Here is an 8,107-nt window from a genome sequence, read left to right as displayed (position 1 = left end):
AAATTAATTCGCTACAGGCACCCGACTCCTGGTCGCCCCGCATTTCGCCCTGTGAACTTGTGTACCTGTCATTAAAAAGGACAAAAGGACGCCGGACGCAACCGGCTAAACGAAGCTCCCGGGAATACTCAGTGAAACAGCACTCTGCTGGAGACGAAGGATCACCCGGTCCGAGCGAGTTCACTTCCGCCGGCGATTTTCAAGAACAAGAAAAAGAAAACGGACACAAGAAAAAGAAACGATTTCGAAATGCCAGTTACGGAAGCCGACGGATAATTCTTGCGTCCCCATTCCTCCCAGAGGAACCGTGCGTAACCGTGGAAAGCAGTGGAACTAGCTGTAGCAGAAAAAGCACAAGATGGGACACTCATCTGCACGTTTACCGGGCCTACAGAAGGCCACTTTCCGCCATGAAACAGATGGTGAATCTTCTCGCACTGTGTTGCTCCCAATTATTGAAGGCGTGATGTCGTTATGCGGTGGAAGGACGAATGTTTTGATGGGCCACCATTAGGTGCCGGACGGTGGATAAGATGTCGTATGAACCGGACCATGGAATGTTCTCCCCCACTTGAACTTTAGTACTAACTTGTTCTAACGTCACGCTCGAAATGTAGGGGAAAGTTGACTTGCATGGAACGCATCACGTAGCCGGCGCACATTATCTGAAAATGAAATGATTTTGCCTTTTTATATGTTGAATAAACTAATTATACACGTTGCATTCGTTAGAATGCATTTATAGTTGTGTTATTGCTATCCTATTATGACTAATATACAACGATCCTATGGATTTTCAATTTCGTGGTAATCTATATTTATTATTATGTGGACTATTGTGAAAAAGGTAAGGGATAATTACTTTTGATCATCAATTACTTCGTGTAACATTTTTCGCTTATCATTTTACATACTATATCTGAGCAGATTAATAACAAAAAGGCCGATTTAGCTAGTTTCCGAAACTGTTGCATTCATTCATTGACAATAATAACATGAAAAAAAACCGGTCAGTATAAGGAAAATGTTGAAATATTTCATATTTCAGGTTTCAAAACACTAAATAGGTTTGAAACGCTAACACAACACTAACACAACAATTGAAACGCTCTTTGAATGAAGCTTTCAACGTCAAACAACACAATCGGTTTATTAATATTTTTAAATAGCTCAGTTATTAATCATTCTTTGAGCTCTGCTAAACATTTATATTCCGTTCTTTATCCACGTTTGCTGAGGCGGATGCAAAATTAAATAATTAAACTCCCATGACATCGCCTAACGGGACGTTCACGAACACTTGAGCGCTAAGATCAATGTTGCTGGTTTTTCATTGGAATATGAATTTATTTTGTCAATTTATAACATCTTATTTTTTTTTTGTCAGACCCAAAATGATGTGGAAAAATATATTCACAACGCCGAATGGTATTTCTGCTGACACTTTTTTCCTAAATGTAATATCGACAAAAATAATATGTAATAAAGTTCTGACTTACCTGCAGTAATATTGGAGAAAAAAAATTTAAAAAATTATCGAACGAGATGAACAACGAAACAAAACTTACGATTTCCTTTTGTCTCGCCCAAATTGAAACCTCTTTTGCGGAATTGGCACTCAAAACTTCGGCGCAACAAAAACAGAACTAAATCACCTTCAACTGGGAAGATAAAAAGATAAATTATTAATCATGGAGGATACCTTGTTGCAAAAGATACCATTCGGCCATCCCTTTGTCGCACCTTCATTAAAGCTTTCCACGAAGTTTTCCCACTTTTCTCTTGGCCACACGGCTCTGTGAATGCCGCTGGATGCCGCAATCGTAACGAATCCGCTCTTTTCGAAACCTGATTTTTTCGGCGAGTGTTTTTTTCCCCTTTTTGATTGCTTGCTCTCGCAATCGGTTTTCGTAACAAATTAAGCACCGACTGGGCAGTTTGATGCATAAAAATTAAATATTTAACCACAAAATGGCGTCGTTTAGCGCACCATTCTTTTGTGGTGTGCCGGCGGCGGGTTCCACTTTCGGCGCCTTTGAGACATCTTTCTCTCAGGCCCGTAGGAAAAATGGAAAAGCTTGATGGAGTGGTACCACAGCGGAGCGGGGGGTTGCGATTCGCCTCCCACCCAACCTTCTTAACCTGCCAAGCAACGTGGACACTTAGGATTGACCTACAATAACGGAGACCAACCGAAACCAACCTTTTTGATACATCTTTCCCCCAAAGTGTCATTTAGCTTCGAATTGGATGATTGTTTTCGTATCTCCATCCTTCGCTTTCTGTTGTCTCTCTCTTTCTCTCTACCATTGCATACTCACTTTCATTTGGCTCTGGGTCTATTTATGTCGTCAAACCTTTTGCTTTATAATGTGAGCTTTTACTAACGACCCGCACACACCCCGGAAAGGCGTCGATAAACGCAACCTCTCCGCAAGCGGCCAAACAACGTTCGCAGGCAATCGCACAGAATCTTGGCGCTTTTCGCCGAGATGTGGACTTTTATGCCATCGATACCGGGAGACCTTCATTTTACGTTTTTATGACCCAACTTAGAACCGGAAGGGCGGTGAAAGCATGAAGACAACAAAAGTTCTCCTTCTCAGCGGCATGTGTGTGTGTTTGTTTCTTGGCAGCCATAAAAGTGAACTGGTGGGAACACATTCCTCCCAAACTCTCCCCCTCACTGTCTGACACACACACACACACAAACTCCTGGAAAACCTTAAGATTGGGCTTGCGTAAGCCGCAAGGATACGGCAAATCTCCGATTCAACGGATTCACTTGTTTTTTTCCTTTTTATTAGGGAAAGGTCAGAGGATCGTTAGATGCGAAATGGCTCCTGTGATGCCGTTGGAGAATGGGAGGCCGAAAGGAAAAATTCTAAGGATGAAATGATTCCATTTGATTGAGATACGATAATCGTGACACCGATTGGCACCGAGCGGAATCCGTTCCATCTGACCGTAACCGTCGTCTGGGAAAGGGGCTGTCTTCATGTGGTTTTTTATTTAAAAAGAAAACCTCGATCCGGTTCGACAGTCGACAACAGCTCGGCAAACTTTCCAAGGTTATCACTTTTATATTTCGCCTTCATCCCTTCCCACTGCATCCACTCGCCATCATGTTCAATTTCTCTGTTTTGCTTTTTGCCGAACACGCGCTGCACTGATTGACTTTCCCAAGCGCCACCGATGGCCCTACCGAGCCCCATTAACGGACAGATGTTATTCTTGCGACGTCCATGATGGTTGGGAGACGGCCAACCCGGGCATTCCATTTCCCTCCACAAGCGCCACGAAGACCACTCATAACGAGGATCGAATCCCTTTGGGCCGGGAATCAGTTTCTCGGACCCGCGTTTGTCTTGACCCGTCTGCTGAACCATCTCGTGGTAATTCAATCAGCACCAACATCCTGGAGCATTTGCAGCATTTCACAGGATCGGTCGGTGCCGGTGGGTTGGGTGGTGATTTTTCCGATACACCACGACGTCCACCCAACCCACGGCGGGGTGGAAATGTAAACTACAATATATCACTTGCGTTGATCGCTTCTCGGTTTTGGGGTGAAGATTTTCGTCGTTCGCTTCAATCGATAAGAGCGCGCGTGGGTGGGTGGGTGGAAACGTTCGCATTGCACGAAAACCGGGAAAAAGGTCGAGCGTCAAACGAATACCACACGCTAAGGACAAAGTTTTCACGGTCCGCAACAGAAAAGGTTTCAATATTTGAAAAGCTGACCAAATAGTGCAGAAGTTTTACTTTTAAGGGTGTGTCCTTTTTCCTTCATTAGTTTTTGCCTAGAAAGTTTCGTGCTTTTTTAGCCTTTTTACCTTGTCACATATTTTGTCTCTTTTTGTTAGTAGAGTTTACAAGAGTTGTTTGGGACATTTAAGCATATGGTAAAAATAGCAATGGTAAAAAATGGCCCAAGTAGCGCAAAAATTGTCGAAGCACTGATTCCATTTATCATGTCAATAAAAGAAGCATTTCCTTCAATAGATCAACCATGCACCCGGAAAAAAAAGTCCACACAGTCCAATATTAACTAAAAATCATGCCCGATCAAGCAACACCAACGATTTTCGGGTGAAATGAAAAAGTTCTCGCGTTCACTAACATGTCTTTATACATATGACATAACAAACCTCCATCCTTTCAACGGGCACAATTGAAAAATAGGAAATATTTTAACAGACTTATAAACATGTTCAGTTCTTTTAAAGATACATGTTCGAGGATTAAAATATCCAGATTTTAGTTTTGATCAGCCTGCATGGATTAATAAAGGTAGATTGATTGAAAGTAATTTAAACTAAAAGCCTAGTTTTAGATCTGAAAAATATTCTTCAATAATTACATATGAATTAAAACTTTTATTTAAAATATTAAATTCCTCTCCGAAGTTTTGAAAAGGATAATGGAAAGTACCGTATATGCGAAGTATCTTGATTTTCTATTTCTATTTTCACCATAAAAAATAAGAAGCTATGAATTTTTAATCAAGTCATTTTCAAGATGAAGAAGCAATCAATTTTTATTCTTCTTTTAAGCTCAAGCTTTTGAAGCTCTGATTTTATAAAATATTTTATTTTGTATTTCAAATTCAAGAATCAAGAATGAACAACCTCTAAGCATCCGCATGCATTGTTAAAAATCACTATAATCATTTAAGTTCTGCCAAGCTAAAACTAGCTTATAATTAATATCTACTGTCTTAACATGAACCAGGGCTGCCTGAAATCTGCAAATATGAAAATCGTAAGCTTAAAAAACACAATACCAGTAAGCTCACCTTGTGTGCGTGGATAATTTTAATCACCATGCTTTATTTAGTATTATTTATTGGACATTATTTCTCTTGTTCTCATTTGTCTTTGCGACCTAATTCAGTTACCATTCTTTGTACACCATGGCATCGCCACGCCACGGTTGGTGGTTCAGATTTTTCTTCCCCAGGCAACGATTGCGAAAAAACCCTCCCCTTCAGCAGCAAAGTCATGGAGCGGAAAACGTGGAAATTCAGAGTTATGGTAAGTACTGCGTAATGAGGTACCAAAATGTACTTCCCACACAGAGCCACCAAGATCTACAAGGTTTACTTTCATTCCCGGTTCTCCTGGAGCGAGTCGGTTCGAGCAATAAACTTTTTACTTAAGGCTTTCCTGCTGCCCTGCCAGGGGCTTCCACCGTGCCGTTCCGCAAACTCCGTAAGACAAAGGTCATCGGTAAAATTGTTTGCTTTAAGACCGCTCTATCTGCATATCCCAGGCTCTACGGTTTCTTCATCGTCCTCCTGCCGAAGTGTGTTCACATTTTAAAGAACCGTAAACCGTAGAATCTTACTAATGGTTTGGCCCGCAAGGGAAAATCGACGCCAGGACTTCCGCAGGGTTTCAGCATTAAGATGAATTTGGTTATTTGTTCATTTCATTCCGGCAATATGCTTGGCTTTTGTTTTCGAGACCGTGTGCCAATTACGGTGACATGGCAGCGCACGAGCCCGAAATCCTAAAGCTCCTGACAGCCCACTGAGGTCCACTGCTGTCGTTGACCAGCGTTCTTTCCTCGTCCGGGTCCCTAGGGAAAAGTTGGCCCAATAAGCAAACCCAGCGGGTTGCCGTGGGATTTCATGGCAAGATAAATAATAATTCTTCTCATCATCTCGTCATTACTCTGGCGCAAAGAGACTAAAACCCCTTGGGAGGGGTTTCTCTACCACAGGAGAATGTTTTTTCTATGCAAGAGAAATTATTTTTTAGTGGGTAGGTAATATTTTGTTTCTAATTTCATCTGTCCCAACGGAGCGTTTTGCGTAGCGAACTTTATGTTGTTTTTTTCGAACCAAACCTTTTGGTACGCAAAAATATGTTTTTACTTTACAATATAGTTGAATGTGTAATGAATTTATGTTGTAACGCATTGTATAGAAACAAAAATCTTGTTCTTCTTCTTGGCGTAACGACCTTTTGGTCATGCCTGCCCGTTAAAGGCTTACGAGACTTGTTACCCACGCCGTCGAGGGGTGGTGAGCCCCGGTGCTCTTGGGCCGATTTTCTAAATGGCGCTACCGCTCGGCTGTCGCGGACCCCCCTAAAAATCTTGTTAAAAGCATAAATATTTTAAAGCTATTTATGCGAGCTCTATTAAAGCTCACTTTACAATTGCAATAATTTTACAAAAACGAAGAATAATGAATTTACTGCATTTTGTAACATTGTAATAATAATCATAAAGAAGTGCCATTAACAGGAAACAAGTGGGGAAGACAAATATTGCTCCGTAAATCGAAATACCCCGAAACACAATCGATCTTCGTTACGCGTCAGCAAAACCCACTGTAATAAGTCATTACGAGAAGTGAGCCATTATTAATATTATTTAGCAACATAAGCGAACAATGGCAGCAGATGGTATGCATTACCTAGAATCGGGGTGTAAACTGAAGCCATTTGAAAACTTTTAAGATTATTAGATTTTACTGGGTTAATTTTAATTTCGTCTACCCGGTAGGATAAACATCACGCGTTCGGTTACGGGGAGTTATACTTAATCTTTACTCGAAAGCATCCTGTAGGCACTATCTCCTAACGGAATGCACAAGGCAATAGATACGGATAATGTGCTCATCTTAAAGCTTCCCGGAATGGAATCGAAAGGAGATCTAACAGGAAAAAGTTGAGCAATGCAAACATGAACTTATTTGCGTCTGAATATCAAACATCTACAACATCCGATCACATGTCTAAACGATGATAAATATAAATGTTTCATACAATAAGATAGAGAACTTATTTGATACAATTAATACTTTGATTGATTTGATACAACAAAAACTCACAAGAAATCTACCACAACCTTGGTTAATCTTTAGTAAAATGCAAGAAACTCTGAGAACATTTTTGCTTGAATTTCAGCTACATATTATTGCAGTCACTCAGCAAACCGAAATTTCGACAATTTTTGACCCACACCAACAAATCGGATATTTTTACGCTGCCCCTTCTTGTTACTCACCCTGTATATGCACGGTCCGGTTGATCTGCTCGTTCGTTTCTTTCCATACGCTTTGGCACGCAAATTCCCCTGCCGAAAGAAGGGAACATAAAATTATACGAGACTATTGTCGTTCCGTTATGATTCATTTCTTTTTACAACATTTGCTTATCGAAGACGTGCGCCAATGCCTACGGCATTTCGATGTTTTTCGAACCGAGTTGATTTTCTCGCCGCGGATGGGCGTTATAGAGACTTCTTGTCCGCTAATATTTTTTTCCTGCCATGGAATTAGTTTTCTTTTCCCGTCAGATAATGATAGGATAATAAGCCGTTCGCCAGCGATGAACTGAATCGCGTCTTCGCGCATTTCTCAGCCACATTAGAACGTGCACCACGTGGCCGGGCTTTTGCTTTTTTACGATTAGAACAATGTTGGTTTTTTCATCACATCTTTCTCCACGATTTTATTACCTTTCCTTCCATTAACTCACCCTCTCGTAATTTCATCGTTTATCTATCTCATTCGCTTGGTTATCAACGAGGTTTCCTATCATACAAATTCCATAAAAAAATGCTTACCATGCCATTGTAAATATATGTTTATATAGGTGTATAATATTTATGCACGATGACGTTTCTGGGAACCGTTTTATTGATACACCGTCACATATGCCCAAGAGTCTCATAGCGGTTGCCGAAATCTCGCAGTCTGTGCCTTAATTTCCACTGCTTGCCGAACTGTGTATTAACGCGTGAACCATTTCGCAACAAATGGGCAATAATAACTATATGAGGCAGCGGATAGAAAGGGTACTTTGGACGAGGCAGCGCAACCAACGAACAAAAAGTAAAATGAATTTCACGTTGTCGCGCCAGCCGAAATGGGTCTAGATTACTTTTGTGGTATTCTCGCTATTCCGGCAATTTCCGACCATGTGTCATTATGATATTTGTTGATTCGGTTGAAATCATCGAGCAAGCAAATGCAAATGGTGAGGAGCTACATTAATCGGTTCTAAACGGACAACATTCAACAAAGCCGAATCTAACACGGTACACTAAACATACTGAAAGCTAATTACGATTTTCTTTTTAAATCTTGAAC

Source organism: Anopheles ziemanni, chromosome 3, assembly GCF_943734765.1.
Source record: "Anopheles ziemanni chromosome 3, idAnoZiCoDA_A2_x.2, whole genome shotgun sequence".
Lineage (NCBI taxonomy): Eukaryota > Metazoa > Arthropoda > Insecta > Diptera > Culicidae > Anopheles > Anopheles ziemanni.
Note: the sequence above shows the minus strand (reverse complement) of the source record.